This window comes from Dryobates pubescens, chromosome 9 (genome assembly GCF_014839835.1).
Source record: "Dryobates pubescens isolate bDryPub1 chromosome 9, bDryPub1.pri, whole genome shotgun sequence".
Taxonomy (NCBI): domain Eukaryota; kingdom Metazoa; phylum Chordata; class Aves; order Piciformes; family Picidae; genus Dryobates; species Dryobates pubescens.
The window spans coordinates 29,336,536-29,348,097 of NC_071620.1; the positions used below are offsets into that span (position 1 = coordinate 29,336,536).

Genomic DNA, 11,562 nt, shown 5'->3' on the forward strand with positions numbered 1-11,562 from the left:
TCAAAGGAAAATTCCCATTTCATTTTCAAAAGAGTTGACTTTAAAGTTCAATAACTTCACACTGAAAGTACTATTCCCCCAATTTATTTTTGAGCTCTACAGGCTGGTTTATACCAGTTCCTGAATGAGCACTCTTGCTAGTATATTCAATGTTACAGAACCAAGACTCCAGTCAAATCGGTTTAAGTTTTCTGAACATCTGCTCTGGTCATACTAAATTGGCCAGAAAAGGCCAAAAGCATCAAAGAAAATGTAATTTAAGACACTCTGAACACAGATGTTTCTCCCCAAAATTTCCGCTCTTTTCATTACAAATTGCACTGCAGCTCCCCAGAAATTCAGCCCTCTATTCAGCTAAAAGCTTCTGTATTTATTACGTGACACACCACTATAATCTAGCAGCACTGTGAAGAAAAGCCTTAAACATGTCTGTATAAACATATAGAGGGAAAAAAGTCAACTTGGCTGTACACAAAACCATATCACAGATGGCCATAAATCTCCCATTAATTTCTACATGCTCACGAAACACATGCCGTCCCCCATCTGCTTGTACCTCCACCATCCAAACCCTGCTTCACCTGGAAGCTGTTCTTACTGTCCTTCAGTTAAACCACTCATCCTGGTTCTGCTCTAGAGCTGTTCACAATTTTCTGTTATTTCAGGTTTTAGGAAAACGGGAAAGAATCTTAATACTCTCATCATCCCCCTATCTTATGTTAGTCCCAGGCAGAAACTGGAAAAGCATGCTCCAAGCAGCAAAACCTTTCACATTTGTTCATGCAAATGCATTCAGAAAGATCCAGAAGTTCAGAAAAATAAACTAAAGAAGTCCCAGTGGGATGAGATATTCCACCCCCCTAGAAAAAAGAAACAAGACACACACACCCCGATTTCTTTTTTTTTCCTGAAGCCCTGTAACTTTACACAATATCTTTGTAAACCCACAATAACCACTGTAATGACACATCTCACATGGCCAGAGTTTTAATTTGGGTGCTTGTGGAGCTGTAACACTCAATTTAACATTTGCTGTGTGGCTTTCTTGGCAGTTCCTTTTGTTTCAGCAACATGTAAGGGATGAGACATGCACTTGTGTTACTGAGATCCCTGTCTTCTTCATGTTTTCTCCCAAATTCGCCTTCTAGCCTCTCTTCAGGGAAGCACCGAAGCCGTTAGCTCTAATAGCTCTCTCAACCTGCACACTCAAATATGGACTAAAACCTTTCACTGCCTTAAAGCCTGTGCACACAGGTATTTTTCTGATATATTTCAGCCTGACTCTGCCTTACATACTCTCTATTTCCACCTAAAATCCTAACTCCTGTAAGGAACTATTGTGCTTTCAGAGGAATGAAGCTGCCTTGTGAGAAACAGAAGCTCTTCTGCCTTCTATGCTGCTGAAAAGGAACCACAAGAAAAACCCACCAGCTCGGTACATAAGTCTAACTTTTTTGCCTAAAGTCCAACATTGTTTTCCAGCAAGAAGCTAGGTACCTTTTAAAAGAACACAGTGAGATTCACAGTGTCCCAAGGCTCAGAAAATTATTAAGCAGGAAATTTAAATTGCTTTTTTATTAAATTGAGGCACTTCAGGGTTATCTCCAAAAATCAGTTTAGTTTGTCCCCAGTACAAAAGTGGGCATTTAAAAAGGAACTGTTGCTCAGCACAGCCCTGCATCATTAACTACTGCTGCCAGCTTTTCACTGAGCTTTCAAGCACAGCGTACACTTTGTTCGTGTCATCCACAAAGTGAAAGGAAAAGTGCAAGTTTAGATATGCCTAAAAATCACTGTTTTGTATTGTAATCAAATGCACAGACACTTTTACACCACCAAAGTCCCCACCAGCTTCCGTACAATATAGGCTGGGGTCTGCCTCTGAGAATTAAACTGAAAACCTGAGAATCTGTAGTTCCCTCAAGGTCAAGAGAAAAGCAGTCCCAGTAAGGGATTGGTGTCTGGAAAATTTTGTTTTCCTTACAAACAAAACAAACCAAATTAGAAAGGAAAACCTGGCTTTTTCACAGCCAGCACTGAGTGTGCTCACAGTATTTTCTACTGCAACGCTGAATTTAATGTCTGCAAACTAATTAACAGCTTCTGTTGCAAAGAAATGGCTACACTGCCCAACCGCCTCTTGAAAAGACTACATACTTCCAAAATAATATTAAAAGGACAATTAGAAACAGTTCCTCCAAAGGAGGGAAAGGAGGGGGTTGTGTTATTTATAGTATTAAATACCTAGTCTGCTTTCCCTGTGCAAAGTTGCTTCAAGTTCTTTTTCTTTTTCCTTTTGAGGCAATCACAGAAATGAATTCTCCCTCTTGCCCTTCCCTCCTCCTCTAACTTTTGACCTTGGGAGAGCAATCCAACTGATTTTGAGCTGCACCACTGACAGGCACTCTAGGAAATAATTTTCAGGTTGAGGTACAAACATTTTAATCAGCTTTGTTTTTACACCGATACTTTGCAAGCTGCAAACACAGACTTTGCTTTCATGTGCAGTGCCAAAGCCAAAACACCAACCCAAGGTGACCGCGCTACAAGTGTGCTGTCTAATCACCCCTCATCCTACAAGCACCTTTACAAACAAGTTTTCCCCCATTACCAAGCACTGTATTTCTCCCCGGGGAGAAGTCATTCGAAAGACAACAGTGCATAGCACAGATCTGCAGACGTAGGTGGTCCAACACAGAAGGTGGAGCTGAAGACCTAATGTCTGACTTATGCGAAATGATCTTAGTTTAGCTGGTGTTGGGATTTTGAACCTTTGGCACACTGCAGTACAGAGGCAGATTCCACTTTGAGGGAAAACACACACACATAAAATAAATTCACTGTGAGATGTGCAGTCTTCCAGGTATTATTTTCCAGTCTGCACTGTAAAATAAAGCACTACTGATTTCGCCTGTGGAAGATTTTCTGTGCCTGTCTGGGTAATGAAGTGGAGATGTACAGCTATTTAAAACATACAGCAGGTTGTGTCTGTGTCTCACAGGCTGCTTTGTCCCGCAGAACAAAACTCCGACTCTAGATTATTTCGTGGCTACTTTCAGTAGCTGTCAGAATCCAAGCTTTTAAGAACACCTTTTATATTCAGCCTTCTGCCACCATCCTATCAGGATTTTTTTTTCTTTTCTCTTTTTAATCGGGAAAGCAGAAAAGCACAGAATAAACAGGACTAAAATAACTCAAACCTGATCTTTAGTTTCAAATGCAGCTCTTGAGACCTACTGAATTAACAGCTAAAAATATCAGCACATTGCAAGAAATTAGTTAAGCGTTGTTTAACATAACACATCAAAGTGTTAATCACTAAGAGAAGTCACTGGCTTCTCTCCTTCTAGTCAAACAGCTTCTTTTGCTTTAGTCCAGCTTCCCTGTGAGGAGCAGCATACTGGAGAAGAGATTGTATAAGTAGATACAGTCTTTTTTTCAGTAGGATCTCAGAAAAACAATTGCTAGATTATACATTTTCACCTCTTTATTGTCTGTTTTCCCTACAAACAGTCTCAACAGCCAGCAAAAAAAACAACCTTCTGCTTATATTCACAAGAAATCCTACAACTCAAAATAAATCAGAATACTACAGATTCAGAAACACTTAGTGTGCAGTACGTTCTGCACTATCGACAAAACAGTTTCTCCATACAACAATATCCACTACTCAAAAGACACAGCATGGAATATTTTTCTATAAAGGCTTATTTTTACTTTAATAAGGGGGGAGGTGGGTGTTAGAATTCATTTGAAATGTCCATCAATTAGGCTGTTAATCAGCACTAATATCTGATGAAGCAACTAAAGCATTAAAAAAGTCTATATAGTCTGTAAAAATATTCTAATTTATTGAAGGCCATGAAAACACAGCTTCACATTTTGCTTAAAAAAAAAAAAAAGCACAAGTTTGATTAAGATGCTTTTAATTAGATATTATCATAGGAAACAAGTTACATTTTCCACGCAGAAACCCCCTTTACCATTACAACATGGATTACTGGTATTTTCACAGAGGTAAGTCATACCAGTACAAAGAAAATAACTGCACCCTGGTTTAAATGATGTTTAAGACAAAAGAAATCCCAAGGGTGGGCATAAATCATAAAATTTGTACATTATCCACGGGAAAGAACTTGCCTTCTGCTGCTTCAACAGACACCACGGAAATAGGGAACCAGGAATTACAGAGCTTTTCATTTTCAGGTGAGCAAAAGGGAAAGCAATGAAACAAACCTTTATTTATTTGCAGTTTTCACAAAAGAAAACAAACAAGCAAACCAACCCAAGTAAATGCCAAGGCTTTAACTGTTTTGATAACTTTATCAAAATCAAAACAGAGTTTACAGTGATGAAATCCACACAGTTGACTAGAGAGAAAAGAGACTCTACTTAAGAACGACCAGAAAGCCCCAGAGATTTCAAACAAGATAATAATTTTAAACTAAACATTGAAGAAATATATTTGGGTATAAATACTGTATTGACTATTGTAAATTTAGGTTTAACTCAATGTTCTCTCAGAGGTAAAATGGCTAATGTTTCACTGGCTTTCACTGCAAAGCTTTGGAGTGTACGGCTAGAAGCTGATAATCCACAGTAAGAAGCAAATTACTGGAAACACTGAAAGCAGAGGGGAAAGAGAAAAAGAAAAGGTGATGTTGTAGAAGGAGAGCTACTCTGAAACCCAGTAAAACTGGACAGAATGGGAAGCTCCCTTTTGGAAACAGGATTACCCCCAATTTTGGACATCGCCTACTCCTCATTAAAAGATGTTCCTAATTAAGATATAGAAGGGGCAAGGAATTTGGTCACTTAGCTCATGGTCCCTTCTGGACTACTGAAGGGGAGGAGAAATAGAGAACTGGGTAGGAAGTAAAAAAGCCACAGAGGAAGTGTAACATTTCCAGTCAGATACCAATGAAAGCAGTCACCTCTCAACCACTATATGCTATTATGATTTGCGCCCCCACCCCCCACCCTTTCCTTATTACGGTACTTTAGTGTGTGTGGCAGCACACACATATTTTGGGGAGCGATTTCTGAGACTTCATCGCTAGATGAAAGTTGGGAACAAAACCAAAGCAGACCTCCAATGAAACAGCTTTTCCTGGGCACACCGCGCCTCTGCCTTGCTTATTTCCTCTACTCGCACACACAGGCTTCACTGAGCTGAACGATTTGAGGCAGCTCAAAACCAGATTCATGTCACCGCATAACCAAGCGAGCCCAGGAACTGTCAGCGATGGGAAATCAAGGCCAAAGCCACGGAGCTGCTGCCCTGCCGCTGCCTTGCTGGGCCAAGAATAGGGCTCCCGCACAATCCCACTAACGGCCGGAATAGCAGAGGGCAGCCACCAGCACCCAGCGGACACCCACCCGCCAGCAGGACACCGGTAGGGGGTTCAAAGGGGAAGGGGAAGCGCCGCGGCCAGCCCCGCCCCCTGCCAAGGGGATGCGGGAGGAGGCTTGGATGAGCCTCAAGGGGACGAGCGGGCCGGTACCGGCGCGTCTCCGCTGCGGGGCCAGCAGGTGTCTCCAGAAAGGCTGGAGACAGCAGAAAACCTGCCACGCTCGAAGGGCCGGTAACGGCAGGTCTGTTCCCGATCCCCGGGCACAGGCGGGGCGTGGGACGCGACAGTCGACCCCGCCCGACGGGACAACCCCCCCCCCCCGCCCCGGACAGCGAGGGGAGGGAGAAGAGGGGGAGGGGGGAAAGGAGCCGGAGCTGTCCCGCTGAGCGCTGGCTCCACAGAGCCCGACGGAGGAAGAGCGGGGCGGGAGGCCAGAGACTGTCACTCACCCGCCGCCGCCGCCGCGTTCGTATCCGGCACCTGGGGCGGCTCCGCTCCCAGCAGCGCCTCCGCGTCCGGCCGGCGCAGGCAGCTCCAGCTGCCAACCGAGACAATCGATGGAGCGCGGAGACATCAAGGAGGAGCCGCTCGGGATGCCGAGCTCCGCCCTCTTCCAAGCACCACCCAGCGGTCGCCGTGACTTCCCGCCGTGTGAACCGTGGAAGCGTGGACGGCAGTGCGGCCGCGTGCCCTGGCGAGGAAGAAGAGCAAGGGAGAAATAGAATCATTATAACGATAATAACAACAACCAGAGCCACAACAATAAATGGGAAGAAAACCAGCCCCGAGCACTGTAGCGAGGCCGCCATACAGCGGCACTGTGGGGACGCCCGTGCTATGGCATGAGGAGTGGCTTGAGGGTGGACGAAGAAAGGGTGGTGGGGGAAATAGTAGTGGGTGGTGCATAGTAGTGCTGTCAACCCCGAGTACTGCCAATCAGGGCTCTCTTTTCAGTGAAAAAGTACAAATGTTTATCGCCATGCTGTCTGTCCGGGGGGTGTCCTGAACATGGGCTTGTTTTGGAAAGTTGGGAGAACTTCTTTTCCCCGCTTTTTATTGCAATAGTTTGAAATTCAGTTGCGAAAGCCAAGTTCAGACCAAGTCTTAAAGTGAAGGAGAGGAAAAGCAATGAGAGAAAAAATACAGGAGGAAGAAACTGTTTCTTGGTTTTGCCAAACCAAGCCTAAACCAGGATATTAGTGGGGAAAATGAATTACCTTTTGTAAAACCTCAAAGAATTTAAGCAATGTAAAAAGCATTGTGGCCATGACAGAAGTTTCCTCACAAGTCTTGAAAGTGGTGTATGTAGGTTCATCAGAGGCATCCACACAGACAAATCCTCCTATTGCAAAGAGCAGTATCCAGGACTCTTGGGACCTGCAGGGGCCCTGGACAATGTCCATGAAGAGCTTCCTGCATCTTCCAGTAGATTCACTTTGTCGAATCTAGTGTGGGTGGTTTTCCCAGCTGACGTGTGGCAACCGTCACCCACCCCTTTGGTGACTCCAGAACAAAGGTGATGGTGACTGACTGTAGATTTGACCCACTAGAGAAAAGAAACACCCACACATCTCTTTAGAATAAAAAGAGGGAAACTGGTGCTGTTAATACATATATCTCTCATATATGCAGCTTATAATGTATATACCATAATATATAGTATATATTTTCTGTCATATATAGTGCTGCTAATATAAATATATTACTCCATGGAACTCCAGATGCCATTAAAGAGATTAATATATGCTGTTAAAACTGAGGAAAGAAGTTGCAAGTTGTAATATAATGACCTGGTAAATGGTATTATACCTCACAGAGGTCATGGGAGTAATTGCTCATTCATGCCTGCTTCTAATCCATTTATGCAGATTTGACAGTGATCTCTAAACGTTACATCTCTCTACAAAGTTGGGTAAACAGATCTGAAAGCCAAGAGAGATTATGACGATCATCTTGTCTAACCTCGATATTGAAAGCTGCTGAATTTCCTCCAGCCGTTCCCACACCAGGATCTTACTAGAGTGGTTTCTTAGAAAGACATCTTTGTTTTGTTTGAAAGAGTTGGAGAAACTGTGAATTCATCACTGCACTTTTGAAGCTTTCTCGGTGGTGACTCTGACATGTGAAAAATATCCTATATAGAAACATGACTGTTGTTTGAAAGGGTAAATTCATCTAACCACAGCATCTGCCCATTGCAAGCCTGCTTCTTGTTAACAGAAATATCTCCCTTTTGAAGATGTTTGTAAAGCACAGCAGTTACTCCCTCACCTTCCCTTGATGAATTGATGGATTAACTTTGATTCTGCCTTTCCAGAACTGTTCTCCTTACTGAGTGCCTCCAAGCTCACAGTTATCACCGTACTTTCTTTTTAACATGTGGACGTGCACACTGGGTCTCTCCCTACTTCTGTTTGAATTTGTGAGACGAACGTTTTAACCAGGGAAATCTAAGGCACAGAAAAAAGCTAAGAAGCCCTTAAGAATTCACCCTTGCTAGTCCTTTCCCATGCTCCAAGACAGGATCAACTACTCCTTTGTTCTAACAGAACTATTTTATCAATCTTGTTCCTAAAGACTTCACAGTGTGGTGCTTTTCCTACCTCCTCAGGCAATCTTTTGCAGTGTTTCCCTACCCTTATGTATACTCTGATTTTATCCCCACTACAACTTCAGTCCATTAATGAAAAGGCTGCCTTGGCTGGCCCCAGAGAATGGACTGCTTGCTTTCCCTCTATAACTGTCCTTTACTTCTTTAAAGGCTCCATCCCCTGTATCTTTTCTTCCTTAGTAATCCAAACTATTTCAGTACTATCCTGATATTTAATGTTTTTTGAACTGGTGATCAAGTTTGATCTCTGCTACACTTTTCTCTAGTCATTCAGTGCCACTCTGGGATCACAGTCCCCCAAGGCAAGCATGCTCTGGGTGAAAAACACATCAAAACACATAAAACTAAACACATAAAACTATACTCACATAACTAAACACATAAAACTAAACTCGAAGTTGTACCCTGGGTTAGCAGAGCAAAATAATTGCTTTGCCTCTTCCACCTCTTCCTATTCCTGGCCCCCTTGTGTGGCAATTGCCTTTTCACACCAGCATAACAGTGGTGACGTGGGTTGAGCCTGTGATTCACTCTACATTTCTTTCTATGCCACTGTGATCCTGTTTACTTTTCCCCTTCCTGTCTCTGGGGAACGGATGATGCTCTGTCTGATATGCTACACTTGAACCTATTGAATGCTACTTTCTGGCATTTTCTCTAAAAAAAAAAAAATACACTCCAGTTTGACAAAATTCCTCTGAATTCTAATTCTGTTCTCCAGCACACCTCTAGCTGCTCCCTTCTTCCTGTCCTCTCCAAATGCAACAAGCTTCATCTTTCTTCTCTTCAGATGGTTTATAAGTAGTATAAGGCAAAATAGAGGCCCTTGAAGGAACCTCTTTCAGTACATGTCTCCATTTTGATGGTGGCTTCATTTTGCTATCTCTTCCTCAGCACTGCATTTCCTGACTCCGTGGGATTTTCAATCTGGACCATATTGTCTTTGCTTATTCTTGAGAAGCATTGCCAAGAAGCGTTGCCACGAAGCATTTGCTAAGATGATGACACATGACTTTTTAATACTTCCCTTCTTTGTAGAACACCTATTACCTTATTGGCAAAGGAGATCAGATTGGTTTTGCAGGATTTCTCCTTGACAAATCTGTGTTTGTTGTTACTTGTCTGTCTTCTGATATTTACAGATGGTTTGCTTGAGAACTTCCCCAAACTGAAGCTACCTGACCTATAACACACCAACCTCTTCTTTTTTTTTTCCTGTGTGGACTTAACTTTAAGCCTGATGGAAGTGAAGAGGACTGCTTCCACAACCATGAGAGGTGTCTTCTGAACCAGAGATCCATAACCTGCCAAAGCCATGGTGGTAGAGCTAGGAGCAGAGCCAAGGAGCCCAACCCATCCTTACCTGCTCTAACAGATCTGTAATCCCTGCATGACCTTTCTCCACATCACTGATTCTATTTTCCTTTATTTTCTTGATCTATTGATGGAACACTCCTGCAGATGTTGGCCTCTAGCAGCCTTTATGAACAATTCATACAGTTATCTCTGTTTCCAGGCACCTTTCATGTGCTGGACTCCTAAACTAGAAATCACCTGGATCTCTGTTGTCAAATCAACATCCAGGAAGTGATTCACTTGAACCTCATACTTGTGTATGTGAAGGTGCAGAACTAAGTTCTTTGACCTTGGCAGCATTTTGATTCTCATCTGGGAGTTTAAGCCATAAATCTTGGTTATGAAGTGAAATGTTTTTATCTCAGCTGAAAGGCAGGAGAGGAAGAGACAACTCACTGCCCAGTGTTTTCCCCCTGATGGTTTCTGGTATGCTTCAAGAGCAACAACATATAAATTAATGCACACGATATTTTGAGTTCTCTTCCAGAACACATACAGTCACTTTTTCCACATCAAACATAAAAACAGAGTCTTTTGCACTTTAAACCATTTCCATCAGTACACAGAATTCTCTCACTGGTTTACTTCCTTGGCTGACACCATCCTAATTCTTCCCTTTCAAAGGCCTGTCCAAGGAATCCGTGCACTACTGACCGAAAGGCATTGTTTTTCTAAACAGCACCAATGAAACAAGTTATTAAGTGATTTTGTGCAGCTAAAAATACTGGCTGCTGTCTGATGCAGCTCTGCCAAGGGGGTCACTACCAACCCACATCAATTTAAATCCTTCTTGAGACCAATGTGATTCTACTGCCTGTCTTTTCAAATAGATTGGGGGGAGGGGAGGGGGAAAGTGGGGAGGGTGGGTGTGTGAATGTTGAAACCTAAACCAGCTTCACATTTTGCCACATTTCTTTCTCAAAGGAAAACAAAAAACACCACACTTCAAAGACCATTTGACGTTTTTTGTCTCAAGTGAAATTCCATCCTTCTTTTCCACAAGACCAAACTCTGCCACATCTCCTTTCATTTCTGTGCTTTTGGGAATAAGCAGGGAAAAGCTGTTCATTAAATATTTTTTTCACAGATGTCTGAAATCATGTTGTGTGAGGACAGAGATCAGATCTCCTGTGCTGAGCTGTAGCCATAGGACTGTTCATCGCTGCCTACTCTTGTGGCCAAGATGGCCAGTGGTCTCCTGGGGTGTATTAAGTAGACTGTATTAGCAGATAAAGGGAGGTCCTCCTCCCCCTCTAGTGTGACTTGGTGAGGACACCTCTGGATTACTGGGTCCAGTTGTGGGCTCCTCAGTTCAAGAGAAACAAGGAACTACTGGACAGGGTCCAGCAAATGCTACAAATATGCTTAAGGGAACTGGAGCATCTCTCAAAGGAAGAAGGGCTGAGAGACCTGGGCCTGTTTAGCCTGGAGAAGAGCAGACTTGAGAGGGGATCTTCTCAACACTGATCAATAGCTAAAAGGTGGGAGGCAAGAGGATGGGGCCAGACTCTCTTCAGTGGTGCCCAGTGACAGGAAAAGAGGCAGTGGGCACAAACTGGAGCCCAAGAGGTTCCATCTGAAAATTAGGAGAAACTTTGCTGTGTGGGTGCCAGAGCCCTGAAACAGGCTGTCCAGAGAGGTTGTGAAGTCTCCCTCTCTGGGCAGATTCCAAACCTACGTGTACTTTGTAATCCTGGGCAACCTGCTGTGGGTGACCCTGCTTCAGCCATGGGGGTTGGACTTGATGAGGTCCCTTCAAACCCCCACAATGCTGGGATTCTGGAATTGTGATTCTATGCATCCACCTATTTCTAAGCCCCTCCTTAACTGCATTTTTTTAAATTCTTGCTAAGTATCCCTGTCTGCATCTCTCTTCTTCCTCCAATCCTCCTGATCTCTAATTCTCCAATGGCAAAAAACAATGGGAAAATAGCACAATAGGGCTGGGGAGAAGGAACAAGAATGCCAAGAAGTGGTTGGCTGAACTGTGCAATTGGGATCAAGTATAATTGTTCTTTCAAAAAAATAACTCAAATTAAGTCCAAAGTAGTATCACAACTGTGTGCTATAAGCAAGAAGTTGCCTTTAATATCAAATAGATGTAATTAGGAAGTTCCTTTTGGAGAGAAAAAAATACATTTTAATATAACAGACAAGCAATTAACATTAAAATGCAGGGTTTGATCTGTGCCCAAAATGTATGCTCAGAGGTTCCAGATCAGACATCTTAATCTGAAACCT

The 11,562-nt window shown here is 43.1% G+C and overlaps 1 protein-coding gene across 1 annotated transcript in view; it reads right to left on the bottom strand.

Annotated features, from left to right (window-relative positions):
• The window catches only part of EXOC2 (exocyst complex component 2), a 108,520-nt gene extending 102,676 nt beyond the window's left edge, over nt 1–5,844 (bottom strand). The window contains exon 1 of the mRNA XM_054164459.1: nt 5,804–5,844. The gene's annotated coding sequence lies outside the window, so the exon portion shown is untranslated. The remainder of the gene's footprint in view (nt 1–5,803) is intronic.
• Nucleotides 5,845–11,562: the final 5,718 nt, after the last annotated feature.